The following is a 19,903-nucleotide window of genomic DNA, read 5'->3' on the forward strand; positions in this document are numbered from 1 at the left end:
AGGGAGCTGGGTCTGTGTAGACTGATGAAGAGTCAGTTAAGAGGTGATATGATAGCCCTGTTAAGTTTTTTGAAGGGATTTAACATTAAGGCTGAGCAACCTTGTTTTCTGCTGCTCCGGAGATAAGGACATGAAACAATGGATGTAAACTACAGGAAAAGAGATTCCACCTAAACATTAGGAGGAACCTCCTGACATTAAGAGCTGTTTGACAGTGGAATACACTCCCTTGGAGTGTGATGGAGTCTCCTCCTTTGGAAATTTTTAAACAGGCCAGATGAACATCTTTGGGGGGTGCTTGGATTGTGCCTTCCTGCCTGGCAGGGGGTTGGACTGGATGGCCCTTCAGGTCTCTTCCAGCTCTATGATTCCATGATTCTAATGTGTAAATCCAATCACCAGTCTCAGACACATTGGAATAATTGCTGTATATCATTAATTCAGTAGGTCTATTTTAGCTGGGACCAGCAGTTGAATTAAGTCAATGTAGGCCAACAGTAGACACCTTGTCCTACAGATGAATATTTAACTCTGACTCCCATTAGACCTGGCAAATGATGAAGGGTGATGAGGCTGTAATCAGCATCTACAGGTATGCATGTTAGCCACCTCTGCCTTAGGCCTAAGGTCAACATACACCTGTTGTTTTTTCCTAATATAGATGCTGCTGTCTCCTGCCTTCAGTGCTTCAGCTATGATTGATGGCAAAACAACAAATTTATTGTCTTGATCAGAACACTCCATATGGATGTAACAGCCATAGCTTGGGAGCTCAGTTCTAACTTGAATCCAGCTTCTTTATTGAAGATACAACTTAATGAAACCTTTTTTTACCATATATACTCAACCTCATGTAGAAGTCGAGGGCAGGTTTTGGGGCCAAAATTAGGGCTTTTTATATGGCCCATGGATAAGTCGAGGGTAAAAGTTAGGGGCGTGTAAGAAAGAATGTAAAGAATGAAGCAAAGGAAACAATACCAAAGAACTTTAAAAATTCCAGCAGGCATAACTTTGTGCTCACACTGAAGGCTGGATGTATAAGAAAATACAGAAGGACTGGTGCTTCCAGGATAGATTACACTCTTGATTTTCAGCAGGAGATTACTCCTTTTTAAATAAGAGTTATAGTATAATACATACTTTGAACCATAGATACGTTGGCTCAGGTTTTTCTAGGCCAATTTTTGACTAAAATTTCTAGACTTATACATGAGTATATACAGTAGTTTGTTTGGAGCCTCAATGATGTGCTTACCCTTCTTTTCCAATAGCCAGGACAAGCAAACATATACTAGGGTTCCCAATTACTATTGGAGAACAGGGTTTCCCTCTTGTGCTAGCTTTGGTCCCCGCACCCCCTGGTTATATATATACTCTATGGTGGGGGGTACTGGTCTTCAAGTAAAGGGCAGACCCAAGTAGAATTGCATTGCATTGTTTAAACAGTATTTGATGAGTTCTTGTGTCATTAAATGGATATTACAAAGGATGTGAATTTGTCACCCAAAGAGATTTGACTTTCTCTAGAAATATTCTCTGGGTTTGCACTGACAAGTCCAGAGAGGATCAGTTCTCTCTGATACGGCCACCTTGTCTGGAAAAGGAAAAATGAACTCAGCTATATTTACTATCCCATCAAACAAAGTAACTAAAGGAAGGGACATTTTGTTACCTGTCTGATATTAGGCAACTGGGAGAGGAGTCTTTCTATTAAAATACATTCAGCTGCTAAACTTTCACCTTAAAAGTTGTGGATGAAGTGGTGTGGATGTTATGAGGTGCTTAGCTGATATGTAAACCTGAGGAAATGGTTATGAGTGTCTGCACTGGGTATTTTTTCTATACTTGAGAAGGTCACCAGAGAAGTCACAAAAAGTTCCAGCTGTTTAAGGTTTACATCTAAGGGGTTGTCTGCAATGGCAAAATAAAGCTGCTTCAAATCGACTTGAAACCAAGCTGTTTAGATGACATACAACCCAAAACCATGTGGAAATTGACATGAAGCTGAACTCTGGAATGAGAAACCAGAGCAAAAGGAAGCTCCAATACTTCATCTTAATGCAGAAAGTGTGCATCATCACACCGGCATATAAACAGCATGGTGCCAGTATGAGACCTTGGGGAAGCAAAAGTGTGACAAGGCAGGTTGCCAATAATGCACTGGATGTAATTGCAACATACAGAAACCAAACAGTCCAACAGGGGGGATGGGGTGAAGGAGGCATGTATGGGAGGCTTCCATGATTGTGCTTTGCCAATGTGTCACTGAGTACACTGATGCACTATATAGATAGTGTATCGCATGTGCAACTATGGCAGGTCACAGGGGTGTCCAGTGGATTGGCAGCTGGGCTGGAGGAGGGAAGTAATTGGCAGTCACATGTAGTGTGTCCATGCAGTGGTGTGCTTGCATGGTGGGGACAGGGATATAGCCAAGGGGGGGGGGGGGTTCTTGGGGTCCGGACCCCCCCCCCCTTCCATTAGAAAAATGAATGGTGCGTGCTGCTGCGCCGCCACGCCCAAGCCCCATTATAATGGTGGCACTTAGTCTGGAGCCCCCCCTTGCTAAAATCCTGGCTACGTCCCTGGTGGGGGGGGGGGAATAACTGAGCGGTGTGATTTCATGACACATGTGGACTGCCCATGGGTGTTCAGCTGGCCTTAGGACCCAGCAGTGTAAATAGTGGAATTTTCACCCACTTTCAGAAAACTCAGAATCAAGCTGGTTTTCCCTGTCTGTCTGCTCAGCCCCTAAGGCAGGATGTTGAATTTAACTCAACACACTACATTGGTTGCCCAGTGCCATGCTCAGCAATTAAATGTGGTTGTATTCATCTGATCTGCCAGACACAATAACCTCATTCTTTTCTGACCAAGCTAGTGATTTACCTACATCTGCTGAACAAGGTGTAGAAGGGCAAAACTAGTATTTCCTCCAACACAATAATGTCACAAGATTGTGGGAATGAAGAATCACTACTTCTGGATGCTGCTTTCCCAGCATGCGATGAAAGTGACTGATCTTACACACACTTATATCCTGCAGCTGTGTTATCGACATCTCATGGTCTGAGGTATTGAAAGTCCCAGAAACTTATTCCACAAAATATCTCTCATTTGCAAGCCAAGATAACTTGTCTAGGATCACATGCCGAGGCTGGACACCTAGAGAGATGGTGATGTCATCAGATTATACATGATTTAAAATCTGAGGCTAAGAGCTTTTCCTCCCAGAATACCAAATTGATCCAATGTTTTGATCATAGAAAGATTATTTAGAGTCTTACCTGGACTTTAAAGTGGTAGTGATGATGATTGATTTGTATTATAAACTCAACTGTTTAGTCTAAAACTAATAATTAGATTTTAAATGTTGTTTCAAGATTAACTCTACTCAAGACTCATGTATGTCTGGAATAGTTTGAAAGGTCTACTGGGGATATGCAATTAGTGTTAGTCTTTTAACAAGATGGTAAAGAATTAATTGCACAAATATATCAATTGGAGTGTTCTTATAAGAAACAAATGAGGAAAAACACTCAAACATTACAAGCAGCAAGGGAGAGGTTTAATATCTGAAACAAAACAGAAAAGCCTTGGATTATACAAATCAAAGATACTGTATTAACAAAAAGCTAACAAGGCACACTGTATTTTCATAAGAAGGTCAGCAAAGAGTAAATATGTCATTGATCAAGTCTAAGAGTTTGGCAAAAAAAAGGATGTGATAAAAACAATGAAAATTTTTATATTTCTACCTCTAACATCTAGTCATTGTATTGATACAAATGTGTATGACAATGAAATTCCCTTGCTACCAAATTCATATACAGCTGTCCTTGATTGTCAACTTTTAATTTTTAAAAATGACACCTGAGTAAACCTTAAAGGGCTTCAACAGAATGAACCAATTGCACGAATATTCAGTGCCCACTACAGCAGGGGTAGAAAACCTTGAGGCCTCTGAATGTTTTGGACTACACCTCCCATAGTCCCTTACCATTAGTCATGCTGCTTGGGGCTCATGGGAGTTCTATAACAGAACATCCAAAAAGTCAAAAATCCCCCATCCATGCTTGGCCTGCAAAACATATCCTCTCCATCATAACATCTTTACTTAGGACTTTAAATGCTATGACAATATTCTGTACAATCCTGGGATTTGCAGTTTAGGAAGGGGAAATTAGAATTTTCAACCAGAGAGTTCCTCGCCAAACTAGAAACCACAGGATTCTGTAGGATGCAGCCATGGCAGTTAAAGTGGAATCACAGGCTACACCCGCACTGCAGAAATAACCCGAGTCTTCATTCTGGTGCCACAACAAACTACCATGCCCAGAATTCCATCACATTCAGCCAGGGCACTTAAAGTAGTGTCAAACTGGATTATTTCTGCAGTGTGGATGCAGCCTTAGTGATATAATGCTGTCATGTGAAAGGATGGCAAATCATGGAGAATGGGAGATGCTGTGAGAGTCAGATGATGAGAATGCGGGATGAGGGACAGGATTAGGAGGAAGAGAGGGAGGGTCTGAGTGCTAAGCATGATGCTCTGTGAGGGTGGAATGCACTGTTTTATATTTATCGAAAGAAAATTTTAAACCCATTTGCATATTAAATTTTGTTTAATAAACATTTATTTGTTCATTGTTACCACACCTATTGCCTGCTCGCTATACAAGTATTGCTGCAAAGTTACCAGCTCAATACTGAAAGAAATAGCCATTATAAAAAGAAGAGTAATACAGAAACTTGAAGGATATAAGACATAGTGAGGGATGTGGTAGTGTACTCCTGGAAAGATGTGAGGATTTTTGGAACTGGAGGCCAGGGTTTGATTCTCTCCTTGGCCATGAAACCCACTCAGGGTGACCTTGGGCAAATCACACTCTCTCAGCTTCAGGCATTGGCAAACCCCCTCTGAACAAATTGTGCCATGAAAACCTCATGATAAATTCACCATAAGTCAGAAACAAATGGGAGACACACAACGACAACAAATTGCCACAAGAGGTATTAAGAATACAATCACTACAATAAGATCATCACAATTATTATAAATATGTTCTCATTCTCTCATTCTGTCCCTTTCTCCTTCCCACACTTAACGGATCTGATGAAATAGACACTAGTTTATAAAAGCTTATAGTCATAAGAAGAATATTAGTTTTTGGTGCTACAAGGCTCTGTTGATTTTGCTGGAGCAGACTAATGTGAGTATGCCTCTGGTGTTCTCTGAGAGAAGAACACATTGAAAATGGAGGTGCAAGTATGGAAGCTGCTGGAATAGTCATTTCCCAGAAGAAGCCTAAGCAAAGGTTTCTAAATGATGACTACAAGGGAAGAAATTATTGCTACTGAGAATATTTGGAGGTGGAATACATTGCTTTTCACCGCCCATGTGCTTACTGGAGAGAAACAGAACTATTGATTTTGATCTGTTAGCTATAGATTTTTTATGATGACTTTCACAGCATAGAATTTGTTTTAGCTATCCGTTACATCCATTCTCGCTCTAAGGTGAATAAAATTTTAAAACTTGTATTTGTTGCATGAAAAAATGGCTCAGAGCAACTAGCACTAAGATTATACTCAGTATCACTTTTATGTGTGTTAAAAGTTAGCATCTCAGTAAGTCTCTTTTGGAAATATTTTCATATACAGAATTTGTCTAGACTTGACTTTTTAAAAGCATGTTCATATAATTTATAAACTGTTCTTGAGACTATTAGCCTATTACTTTCTGCTCAATTTATTTTCTTTTGCCAGAAAGTATTGCAGTTGAAAATGCACTTTCAAATCTAATTCTTCTTTCACTTTAAAATGAAATCATATCTATGGCGCTGTATAGATGGGCCCTAATGGGCACTGTCATTACGCACGAGGGGCGGCGCTTCCTGATGCTCCTTGCCCCTCGCATGTAACGAGGGCGTAAAATGGCGGTGCCCTATACACATGGCACGTCTCGGTGCCTTGATGACACCGCAAATGCACCATTGGTGCCTTGCGGCATCATAATGATGCCGCAGAAAGAAGCCGCTTTTTGTGGCTTCTTTTTGTTGCGTGAGGGAGCTGCGTGGTTTGTCCGCTGCGGCTCCCTCGCGCAACAAACGAGGGCAGTGGGAGATGGGCGGTCTGTATCCCACCTATGTCAGTCTGTGGCTGAATCTACACTGCAGAAATAATGCAGTTTGACACCACTTTAACAGCCATGGCTCAATGACATGGAATTCTTTGATATGTAGTTTTGTGAGATATTTACCCTTCTCTCTCAGAGACCTCTGGTGCCACAACAAACTACAAATCCCAGGCTTCCATAAGAGGGAATCATGACAGTTAAAATGGTATAAAGCTGAATTATTTCTGCAGTACAGATTCAGCCTCTAACACCATTAAAAACGATGGTATGGATACTGTACATCAGTGCCACTACATTGTGTGTATACCTACATTTATGGAAGGCAATATTGTGACTGGACACAGAGGGGCATGCTTCCAAGTCAGAGGAAGACTGGTTAGGGGAGCCAGATTTCAAGGCAACTGCTGTTGTTTGTTTACTGAAGAAGGGAAGCAAGATGAAAAGCAACCAAAGTGGTAGGTAGATAGGAAGGTACAAGCTTGTCTGCTATTAGATCTTCTCACTCTGCCTCTACTGAATATTTTTTTCCTGCTCGCAATGAATTGACTGAGCAGCCAAGGTATTATGATCAGTAGCAGCAATGAGACTCACTTCAAACTTTAAGATTTTTATGCACTGCTTTGGACATGGTTCATACCATACTAGTCCTCTCAGCAGAGGAGCAATATTTCATAAAGTGTGTGCCCTGTCAAAACAGCTGAAAAATAAATGACTAAACTAAAGGAGATTCATATGTGTCCAAAGTTTAGAAAGCAGAGACACACACGACGCTCTAGTGTCTTTCTCTGTTCTGACTTTGCCTTGTTCAAATCAACTTCCACCCGGGGGGTGGAGGTGGTAATCCTGCCATTTGTCTGCATCGAGTGTAATCAGATTATGCATTTGCTCTTGATACAAAATGCAACAGAATTATCTAATCCCAGAGAAGGCTATGTGCCACATCACTGTATGAATCACTGCTTTGTGTTCACATCTTTCCAGTTGGGAGACATGCCCAGAACTACATGAGTCATGTAGAAGAAACACTGTGGGGATGGGTTCTTCCAAGGACTGATCATTCTGACCCTTAACACATTCTAATTTTAGAGCAAAAGTGAATTCTGCCTTCAATTTTTTTTCCAGAAAGTGTGTCTCAGCTCTCAAAGAAAGTCGAATTCCATGGCCAGCTTTGTAAACTCATATATACAGTGGGCCCTTGGTATCCACTGGGGTTTGGTTCCAGCACCTGCCTTGGATACCAAAATCTGTGGATCCTCAAGTCCCATTAAATACAGTGGAGCAGTGAAATGGTGTTCCTTACATAAAGTGGCAAAATCAAGGTTTACTTATTGGAATTGATATATATTTTAAATATTTTCAAGCCATGGATGCTTGAATCTGTGGATAAAAAAAATCCATGGATATGGAGGGCTCTGTATAGATGTGATCCACACACCCTCTGTTGCTAGTATGCAGAGGTGAGTGATATTACTTATGCAGAAAAAAAACAGCCCCATCCTTAGACAAGAGGAAGGTAATGGGAAAGTTGGAGAAATATAAAAACAATTATACATGTTTTGTAGAAATATAAAATAATAATGGAATAGAGGCAGGAGGAACCAGGATAGCCCCCCCCCCCCCCTCAAACAGCCGGATGAGATTTGAACTTGTGTAATTACCACGGATTGTTGACTGTTGCAATATGTGTGTGTGCAGAGATGGAACTGGCATGCAATATCCTGACCAGGAGAATACTCTACACTACAACATTTTGTTGCAGCCTTTGCTGGTATAATCTAGTAATGTTAGACAAAATGAAAAATTTATGAGAGACAATTCATTTCATTGGCTAGAAAGAGAGAATTAAAAACTTGCTCATAAATATGAAGATAAAGATAAAACTCTTTCCTCTCCCAGTTCTCTCAATATGCCTAGGGTATAAGGTTATTCTCTTTTTCATTTAGCAGTTAATTTAGATTTATCAAAATTCTTGCAGTTTTAGGTAGGGGTCCTCACCTTCCCAAACATAATGCCAATATATTCTGCTCTGGTCAGGCCCCACCTAGAATATTGTGTCCAATTTTGGGCACCACAATTTAAAAAAGATGTTGAGAAACCGGAGCATGTCCAAAGGAGGGAGACTAAAATGGTGAAGGGTCCGAAAACCATGCCCTATGAGGAAAGACTTAGGGAGCTGGGTGTTTAGCCTGGAAAAGAGAAGGTTAAGAGGTGATATGATAGACCTGTTTAAATACTTGAAGGGATGTCATATTGAGGAGGGAGCAAGCTTGTTTTCTGCTGCTCTAGAGACTAGGACCCGGAACAATGGATGCAAGCTCCAGGAAAAGAGATTCCACCTCAACATTAGGAAGAACTTCCTGACAGTAAGGGCTGTTCGACAGTGGAACAAACTCCCTCAGAGGGTAGTGGAATCTCCTTCCTTAGAGGTCTTTAAACAGAGGCTGGATGGCCATCTGTCAGAGATGCTTTGTTTGAGATTTCCTGCATGGCAGGGGGTTGGACTGGATGGCCCTTGTGGTGTCTTCCAACTCTACGGTTCTATGATTCTATAAAAGAACTGCAATGAGAACAGCACATTTGTAGCAATTATCTTTGGTGAGCTTCTTTTGCAATTCCTAGGGTAGATTCTCTTGCAGTTCAGGCATCCATCTTTCCTTCCTTCCCCTCACTCTCGCACACACACACACACATATGGTAAATTATGATATACTTAACCTTATTTTTATTTAAATAGATGGCACAAAACAGCCTTACAAGCTGAATGAAGTAGCACCCTTCCCTTTTTCATGCCAAATGAACAGGCGTATGAGTATAACTAGAGCAAAATCGAACACTGGTTGTTGTAAGGCATTTTACCCCCTGCTTATGTCCTTAGACTATATGGACAACCTGTGACTTAAACGAGATCTCTAACATTTTTAGACACTGATAGGCAGTTAACAGATGGTAGCCATGCAATGATATGGGGGCTGCATCAACCCTGAGAAAAACAACTCAAGTGTGTTAATCCCTGGCACCATCTCTTATCCAACAGATGAAGATGAAGACATTATTAACAAAAGAAAATAAAAATGGGCAGGCTTTGACCATAACACCCTGATACCAGTAAAATGGATCAATTTCTTCTACAATTTCATTTGTGCCACTTGCAAAACTTCACAAAACAAGACCCAAATTTTCCTTTCAAAAGGAAGCAAAACTGAAACCATGATTTCATAGCATAATTTACATCTATTTTGCCCATTAAAACATGGTATCAGTTTTGTTCTAATGGAGTTTTGGATATTCGTCCTCCCCTTTAGGTTGTGATTCAAACACATTTATTCAAAGAAAGAAAAGAAAGGGAAGGAGGGAGCATACAGTCAGCCCTCCTTATCCAAAGACTTTTTTATCCATGGATTCAAGCATTACACATTGGAAATATTTTCTAAAAATATAAATTCTTAGAAGCCAACCTTGATGTTGCCATTTTATATAACGGACACCATTTTACTATCCCATTGCATTTAATGTGATTTGGACATCTACGGATTTTGGTATCTATGGAGGATCCTGGAACCAAACCCCAGCAGATACCAAAGGCCCACTGTATTAGCATTACCTTTAACATTTCACATATGAAAACCACAACACATGTGGTTAAACAGTATCAGAGTGTAAAGACAACAAAGGTTATTAATGAGGAAAAAGACACAAACTTGGAGAGGCTGCAGCAGTTTGCTTTTGCCTGAGTCTCCTGGGAAGGGCAAGACTCTGCCCCTTATTTTCCACACTTTTTGCCCATTGAACACAGTTTGCACCAATGGAAGCAAGCACAAGACAAAGGGAAAAAGTGGGAGGAGAGAGAAAGTGGGACATTTTAAAAGCAGCTGAAAAATGTAGAGGATTAATTAGGATTAATAATTTGCCCCTGCCATATTGGAACAGTTTGAGGGTATGCATTAATGCATTTGGCAGTCTATTCAAGAATGTCAGGTATGCATTAATGCATTTGGTAGTTTATTCAAGGATGTCAGGTGCTCTCATATGGACATGTTAGAGTGACTTGCAATTTCTTAACAGCTTACTAATGAAAAGCTACTGGCTTCAGAGAAGCCAAGACAATGATCTTGAAGTGTTTGATGGTTAAATGGAACACTTCCCTGTCCTCCTGCCTTCACTGAAAATGAAAGGCAGTATAAAGTCCTGTCTTTAAGAACCTACTGCAGAAAAGAACAGTTTCATAGGCAGCCTGCAAATAATCTTTTCTGCTGTGACAGTGCTGACAAAAATGCCACATCTGTGTTGAACCACCATATACTCTAAGGGTCATTTGGTGCCCCCATTATTACACCTTTACAGTAAATTGTAAAATGGATAGATTGAAGATAATCATTGTTTTTACAGCCAAGTTTTGAACTTTCTATTGTGTTGCTTGTTGTTGTTGTGTGTCTTCAAGTTGCTTTATACTTATGGTGACCTATCACAGAGTTTCTTAGCAAGATTTGTTCAGAGAGGGTTTGTCTTTGCCTTCCTCTGAGGCTGAGAGAGTGTCACTTGCCCAAGGTCATCCAGTGGGTTTTTGTGGCCAAGTGGGAATTAGATCACTGATCGCCAGAGTCCTAGTCCAACATTCAAACCACTAAACCATGCTGGTTCTCTCTGGAATTTTTTTGCTGGTCCCTTAATAGGACAAATCAACTATTTTGAAGGGGACAGTGTGCAGGGTATAATTGGATATTGCTTGCTTTAAATGACATTGCACTGCTTATGCACAATTGTACATTTAATTTTCTTCTACTTTATATTGGTCTATTTTTATTGTTATATCTTTTCCCATTATGGAGTGTTTTACTTAGGATATTAAAGTAATATATCCAGTATATTATTTTGCTCTTGCTGCAGTCTGGGTATTTGTAAATCACAACCTATTTGTTTTTTTATTCATATGAGGGCAGAGCCAGAAGCATAAAAATGTTATACAGCAGCTTCATTTTATATGTTACATGTTCCTGTATGCTCCCTGAGCTCCTTAGCATAAGGAAATTTTGTGTTATGCAATGGAAATAATTCTTACTAAATCTTTATCCAGCTCACAAGAGGGAGGTTGTGGTGATGATTTGCCCACAATGCACTAGAACTATAGAGTTGGCATGGATCTCAAAATACATCTATTCCAACCCTGGAATACACAACTAGCCAGCCAACCTCTTTTTAAAGACATTTGAATAAGCAGAGTCCCAAACTCTGAGGCAGTCTGCTCAAGTGTCAAGCAGCTCTTACTGTCAAGGACTCCTTAATTTTTGTTGGAATTTATTTTCCTGCATTTTGAATCTATTGAGGTGGGAATGAGGCAACACAATGGACGGTAAAGCAGGTGGTAGAATAGAAGGTAACACTTCACAACGCAGGCTGGTAACACGCATTTCTAACATTCCCTTTGTGATAAAAACAATCCACTCAGATAGAAAGCTAGAATATCAGTGTACAAAAACGAAGTGTAGAGCCTTGCTTTCTGATTTATGAGTGTGAGTGTGGTGTGTGTGTGTGTGACAAATAAAAGGCAGCTATAACTTTGTGAACTGCCTTGGGTCTCTTTTTGGAGAAAGGTGACATAAAAATGAACTAAAGAAATATACAGTCGCCCCTCCTAACTTGCATATTTGAGACCTTGATATCCGTGGAGGTTCTATTTCCAGTGGTGCGTGCCCAGGGGCGCGCCCCATTCAGATCTATAAGGCTTGAATATGCGCAGGCCTCCGTGTGTGTGTGTGTGTGTGTGTGTGTCCGGAACAGACCCACCATGAAATCAGATGGCCAACCGTATATGTAAAATAACTTGAAATCACACCACCATCTCTTCTACTTCAGGCTTCTTTCACATTATCCTAAATATGTCATTGCTAAAAGAAAAAGGGTAGCGATAACAACAACCACAACAACACATTTTATTTCTTTCCTGCTTCTCCTCAAGGCTCAAGGGAGGGTACCATGTTAAAATACAAAATACAAATAAAAAAGAAAAGAAAAAGAAAAGAAAAAAAAAGGAAATTGAGCAGGGAAGAGAGGTTTTTTCTTTGTTTTTTTAAAAAATGCAGGCCCCTTACTGGCCCGATTATAAAGGCTGAAAATTATTGAGCCTAAAGGCTATGGAATAAATATGTTCTATAAATTTTTGGTGAAGCAGGGACAATGATGATCTCAATTCAGGAAACGCTGGGGGTGGTTTGGGCCGTCAGCATCCCCCATATGATTGACTGAGGAGGGATGGAGGTGATGATGGAATGAAAGCTGAAGCACCTCTCCATGGGGCCTCCCTGTGCAGCCACCAGCTGTGATTTGAGGGATCTTGCTGAGCCTCTAATCAGACAGCCGAAGGATGTGAATGATATAAAGCCCCTCAAGAATTTTCTGTTATAATGAAGTGATTGCTTCTCTGGGAAGTCAGGAACGAACTGCAGTTGTCTCTTCTGTTTGATTCTTAAACCACCTACGTAACTTCTGTTTTTCCAGCTACAAGGAAGAGAGGGGGAGAGTGTGAAATAAACTGTGGTTTTTTAAATATATATATATATATATATATATATATATAGAGAGAGAGAGAGAGAGAGAGAGAGAGAGAGAACTGCTGCAAATGTCAATGTTGCATTGAGAAAGAAGCAGATAATGGCCACTTTGGAATCTACTACATGTGCTACTTCTGTCCAGGAGGAATTTCAAAATGTCCTCCCTTTTGAGCATGACTAAGAAGCATGAATTTATATTTCTATATTAGTGTTCTGAGCTTTTATTTGACAATGTTCTACATTTTACTTGAATGTCCTCCATTTTGTGGTGCCTTGTTCTCCTTTGTGGTTCGAACATGTGGTCACCCTGACTGCTAGTGGATGACAGAAAGCATTTCATGTTCATCTAGAACATGGCCCCATAGCCTGAAAAACCCACATGGATGCCAGCCATGAAAGCCTTTGACTTCACATTTCATGTGGGATTGTGTGGAATCATGCTAAGCATTGGTGTAATGCGGGTCCAAACGAGAGCTTATGAGGCTGCCATGTGCATTTCTCTTCATGACTGCTCCGTTCACATATTCACAGTAAGTGCAGAGTCTATTTTTTAGATGCAAGAGAATGTGAAGGTGAAAGTAGCTGAACATTTGCCAGACGTACCTCCCTGTTTGGTTGCTTGAACATTTTTCTCCCAATCCAACTCTGATATAACAATTGCACTAAGTTGTGATGAACAGTGTTTGAAGGAATGGAGTTCAGCATGATAAGGAAGGGCAACTGGGAACAGGAGGATTTTGAGTCCCCTACCTCAATATTCCTGATTTGCTGAAAAATAAATCCCTTCCCTTGCTTTGTATACACATGGGGCAGACACATGTATAAAATATTAAGACTGCCTCCATCTTGCTTGACCTCCAGTTGTTCATTAATAAGGTAATAGCTTCCTTTCATTCTTTCTAAACTAGCTTTACTAATTTTTTGGTACTGTACTATAATTTGTCTTTGTGTTTGAAGAAAGCAGCTAAAAGCTTACCAACAGCTAAAAGCTTACTGAAGTGTATGTGTGTGTGTGTGTGTGTTTTCAATTTGCAAATTTGGTTTTCCTTTCACTTGGGCCATCATTGCAGCACTTCTAATATGGATTTATATTTCAGAAGGAATACTAGTCTACAGCCCAAGACCTACCATATGTACAATTAAAGTATGCTGTGTTCAGCGCCTGGAGCTTTTTCCTCAGGAAAAGACGTGTAAAGAATAGAAATCTTAACACAGCTTATGTTGAGTATGCAAGATTTATACTAGCCTTAAGCAATGAAGGCTGCAATTCTTTGCACATTTCTTTAGGAGTAAGCTCTATAAATGCACTGGGCCTTATTTTTACGTAAATATATATTAGGCTGTATATTAGATTGCAGTATCTTATCTAAAACAGCTAAATTTTGGGTTTGATAAATTCTAGTTATCACCTTGATAGCAAAGGAAGTTCCTGATATAGAATCTTAGGGATTTAGAATCGTGTGATTTGCAGTTTAGGAAGGAGAGGAATTCTCACCCAGAGAGCAATAGTGCCTCACCAAACTACAAACCTTAGGATTCCTTCAGATGTTGCCAGCATTTCTTTGAAATGTGGGGAGATTACACCTCAAAAGGAGGCCTGTGAGAGGAAGGTAACTTGCAGTGATCTTACCTCTATATACCAGTAATAACAGCAGAGAGAGCTCCAATTTTCAGCAAATAAGATATTTTATTAAGAAATGTACAAAGGTGCACACAAACAGCAAAAACGGAAGCAACCTTAAGAATCCTATTAGGGTACCAGAAAGAAAGTTATGAAAGATTGGATAGACAGACACCTGGGGTTAAAAAGGGTGATAGTTACCAATCCTGAAGAGAAGTAAGTGGAAAACACAGTGATGTGTCCAGTGTGCTTTAGAGTGGCTCAGACTAAGGACCTTATCGCACACACATTCTGGGGACCGATGGAGGACGCTCGTGTGCGCGCGCGTGCTGCAGAAAACGGAGTTTATCGCACACGAAGACGTCCTCCAAGAGGCCCCGTTCCGTCCCCTGATGCGCACCCGTTCGCGTCCAGTCATGATGGGCGTGATTTTTGCCTGACGGATTACCTTCCGTCAGCAAAAAAATCACACCCGTCAGGACTGGATGCGAACGGGTGCGCGCCGGGGGATGGAACGGGGCCTCTTGGAGGACGTCCTCGTGTGCGATAAACTCTGTTTTCTGCCAGATGCACGCACGCACGAGCCTCCTCCTCCAGTCCCCAGAACGTTTAAAATTGTGAGTGCGATAAGGTCCCTAATCTGAGGGTTACACAGAGAGATCCCAGTCTGCAAATGGAGCCCTGGTTTGTGAATAATGTCACTAGGGCTGCTTGTGGGTGGGGAAATACCTATACCCAATTTCAAACCCTTGAGGGAAGTTTTGGTTGATCAAAGGCTTTGATGGCTATTCCAGGGGACTGACAAAAGGGTCCAGAATGGTTGATGACTTTAACACCAGAGTATCAATATCTTTGTAAGATATGACAACCCTTGATGATCAGGCAGAAAGGGGGATGAAGGAATATCAGAAGGTGAGGTAAAGGGTATGGACACTGATCGCTTTAACCATTGCCTCATTTCAAGAGGAAATGCAAAGAGCATGGGGGTGTGTGCAAGGTGCTCAGCAAATCCATTTCCTTGTCTTAGTTTTATCTAGGTCTCAAACATATCCTCTGGTCTCCTACATGTGACTCCTACACATGTCTATTTACTGCAGACCATTGTGACCTCAAAACATGCTAAACTCTAGGTATTAATTATGAAACTGCATATCCACCAGGAGGGGTGGTACGGGCTCCCAGGTCAGACAGACTTTTGTTGAAGAGCCAGACTAAATGTGTCACACAGCTACTGGGCAGCAGAAGTCGTGGGTTGTAACAGTGATGGAGGATCTCTCAGAGCCATGTCCAGTGGCACTTTAACTTTAAAGGAGCTAGTACTGTGCAGTAGAAGGCAATGGTAAACAACTCTTGAATGCCTTGAAAACCCTATAATGAGACAATCCATCCTCTCTGTAACACTGATATTAAATTACAGTATAGTAAACAAAGAGTCCTTACCTGATCTGGGGACTGCAATCAGCCAGCAGCATTTAGTTCTCCTGGCTCAGTCAAGTGTCTAGTCCTTGAGTGCTGTAATCTGTCAGTTTATATAGCTTTCACAGCATTTGTTCACTCTTATTCAATAAGGAACAAAGTTAATGCTCCTAAAAATGCCAGTTGTGAGAAGCTCACTCTAGCTTCACACTACCCTTCCTTGTACAAGATTTGGAAATTACTCAGTTCCCTATCCTTTTACTGGGAAAGTTAATATCAGCTTTCTGCTGTCCTCTTTATATAAGTGAGCTATGATGGATTTTATGCCATCATGCTCTCCTTACTACTTGTTTATGAGAGATCATATCAGATACCACCTTAACTTTTGCTTTGGGCTGGCTGGCTCTGAGTTTAGAAACTACAAGAGTGATCTTTTAAGATTCATATTTTCCAGTCTGTTACACAGTTAGCTTTCTAACCTTTGATTTTTAACATGTAGGCTCTGAAATTTTCAATTACTTCATTCTAGTTGTAGTATTCTGTTTGGTAGATACCTCTGGAGTAGGGTATCCATGTGTCCTATTCTACTGAAGATTATCTGAAGAGCAATGGAGAATAGTCCTCTGATTTAAAGCTTCCTCTGTTCAGTCCAAGTCTGATTTAAAGATAAATACCAGAAGAAGCAAGAGCAGAGGTCCTGAAGTTGCCCATCAACAGTTAGCAGCTGAACAGCAGAATGAACAATATACAGCCACTTGGTCAAACTTTCCCTCATTCTGGTGAGATATTATTTTATTTGCAAATATATTACAGTAATTATTTCTAAATGTGCATTTATCCATATAAGTTGGCATATATAAAATGTAAGTAACTGCTTTTTTGTATTGCTTTTTCTTTTGTTTGAGAAGAGTACAACACATTATTCCTCTTCCTCCTCCTCCTCCTGGCTGGTATTTTGTATTGCCATTACAGATTCATAACCTAGAGTTATGCATCTGTAATTTCTCCACATTCAGTAAAACCACATAGTTATAATCAAGGCACTATCACCACAATCGTAAATGCCTCCCCAATCCACCCAACAACTAGTAGCTGCATTGAATAAAGGAAGTCCATTCAGTTGGCAGTAAGGATGCAAGGAAGATAGTGTTTCTAGCCCCACTCCCACCAGCAGTATTCATGATCCTTATGTTGGCCCTAGTTTAGGGGTTATGTAGGGACTGTGAAAGCCCCTCACTCTCTATTTACTGGGCAGCAGCTACTCCAATCAATGGGCATTTGTTCCTTTGTCAATCTGATGTTTCCACTCTCCTCGTGTGAGTGATCTCCAGCGCAAGAGGGAATTGCAGCAGGAGCCTTGCTTCTACATGTTGCACTGGATATCCCTCACAGGCAGGGTAGAAATGACAGTCATTTTGTTCCAGAGCAACAGATGAACAGGCCCTTGTTGGTCACAGTGGCTGCCTCCCGGTAAGAGAGGATGGGGGCTGTGGAGACCCCACTCCACTGAATCTGTCTCTGATGCCAGTACAATGAGTCTTTTAAAATCTCACAGCCTAGCACCAATTAATATGTGATAGCTATCTACCCACTAATTGAAGCGTCTTTATTATTAAAGATGCTTATTTCTTTTGGTAGCATTTTAAAATACTTGGTAGTGTGTTTGATGTTATCTGTAAAGCACCTCAGGCAATTCCTTGTTGAACACAAATAAAAGAACTTTATTTACATTCAGGACTTATAACTATCTTTCCTAGTGGATGGTACTCAAGCTTATTTCACAGTGTACAAATTACTTTAGTTTTTATAAATGTACTACTTTCTCTCTCTTGACTTTATGCATGTCTCTTTCCTGACTTGGTTCACACAGAACCTATCCCCAGCCTTCTTAGCTGTTAACTCCTCAGGATATTTGTTACACTAACAATAAACACAGCTTAGCTTCCTCAGCTTAGCTCCCTTTTTATAAATCTGCTCCTCAGGCAGTTTCAAATATTTCAACGCTTTCCTAGCCGTAAATTCCACAGGATACTATTACACACACTAATAATGGACATCTCCTGTCCCTTCTAAAGTTCTTCTTCTGGTCTGGGAGTCTGAATTTCATCCAGATTGAACTCCTTAAACCTATCTGCCCCTCCTGGCAGTTCTGAAACAATCTCCTGCCTCAGCAGGCATTGACACCCCCCCCCCCCATATTACTGGGTCCTGGTCCTTTTATAATTGTGGGATTCACTACGTAGCACTGTTACTACAAGGCTTATGCATACAGGGACATAGCCAGGATTTTAGGAAGGGGGGGTCTAGACTAAGTACCACCATTATATTGGGGCTTGGTTGCGGCAGTGCAGCAGCACGCACCATTCATTTTTCTAATGGAAGGGGGGGTCCGGACCCCAAGAACCCCCCCTTGGCTACATCCCTGATGCATATGTATCTCCCATTTAGGGTTCTGGTCTTTACTGTTAACATCATGTCTTTTCCCTTGTCCAGGATTCAAGAGGGGTTACAAAAATTAAAGCATAACCATTACATAGAAAAACAACATATATAAACAATGCAGAACATTATGAAAGGCCCTTTCTCCTTAAGCATTTGGCCTTCAAAGGCCTGCTAAAATGAAAGGTCTTCACATGACTACAGAAGTTTCGCCTACCAGGCAGCACATTGAGCCAGTAGACCTTGGAAGAACCCTAGAGATCCATATATATATATCCACAAACACATTAATATACAAGTTTCCTTAAGCAATGACAGATAAAGATTTATTCAGCTTTTGTAAGTTAAATGCTGTTTAACTTACAAAACTGTTTAACTTCTTTCTGGAATGCAGAAAGAAGCAGCAAACAGAATAAATGTGCAGACATACCTCTGTTAACAAATCCTCTGGCGAATTTGGTGAGCATCTTGAAAGCCCTTAACAGCTTGGGTCTAGGTATCTAAAAGAAAATCTCTTCCCATAAAAACTTTCCCACTCTGAGTAAGTTTGTTGTTGTGTTCCTTCAAGTCTTTTCCAACTTATGGTGAGCCTAAGGCAAACCTATCATGGAGTTTTCTTGGCAAGTTTCTTCAGAGTGTCATTGCCATCCTCTGAGGCTGTGACTTAACCAAGGTCACCCAGTGGGTTTATATGGTCAAGCTGGGATATGAACCCTGGTCTCCAGAGTCCTAGTCCAGTGCTCAAACCACTGCGCCACACTAGGGAGGATTTCTCCATGACCCACGCGTGACTAAGACATGGTTTGTAGGGATATGAGAGGTGGCTTTCTTTGTGGCAGTGCCCAGTTTGAGTACATCTTGTCCCAGAGATCAGTTAGGTCTTATCTTATTGTTGTTTGTTTATTCTGATCCTTGGTGTGCTTTCACGTTATGCTTCTATTGTACAGGCTTTATTCACAGAATTGTAGAGAAGATCCAGAGGATATGTAAACAGTTTTTAAAACTCATGACAACCTCATATATTTAAACGACATTTAGGCTGGTTTTATAGTCAAGGATGTAAGATTGTAATCCTATACAAACACATCTGTGGATGTCCCATTATACTCAGTGGACATAGTTCCAAATAAACATCCATAGTATTGTGCTTCAAGGAAAATGAGTGTGTGTTACAGTCTCTACCTCCTGCCATTTTGATGGTAGCTGTGAATACTGGCTTCAGATTTTGGGAAAGCCTTAGACAAGATTTTCTGAGCAAGTCCCCTTCTCAAGTGGAGCTGCCTCTTCCTTGCTGTGGTCATTGTTGTGTGCTCAGTAGTCTTCGTCCTTTGGGTCCAAGCTGTCCTGAACATGACAGGAGAGCTTAGATAAATTCCACTTTTTTGGACTACAGCTCACAGAATCCGCCAGCCAGCACTGCCAGAGATCATCTTTGATAGGGGATTCTGGAAGTTGTAGACTAAACAGGGAATTTTTCTACGTTCTAGCAAGGGAGCAAGCAGATGCTGCTGTTGTTGTTTCTTGCTTCTGCTCTGCTCCTTGTGGGTCTCAAGAGGTACTCCTGACCACATAAGGCTTTCTCTTACCATCTGGACCCTGTTAGCTATGTTGGGCATGCAGTGCTTAGGGCTTATCTGTCTCAAAATGTAAATTGTGGGCTACAAGTGTCACTCCTCCATCACTACAGCACACAGCAGTCTCACAAAGCAGAAAAACATACATAGTGATAACTTTCTTAAGATA

The sequence above is a fragment of the Sceloporus occidentalis genome, unplaced genomic scaffold (assembly GCF_023333645.1).
Source record: "Sceloporus occidentalis isolate IW3139 unplaced genomic scaffold, rSceOcc1.0.p SCAF_4, whole genome shotgun sequence".
Classification (NCBI taxonomy): Eukaryota; Metazoa; Chordata; class Lepidosauria; order Squamata; family Phrynosomatidae; genus Sceloporus; species Sceloporus occidentalis.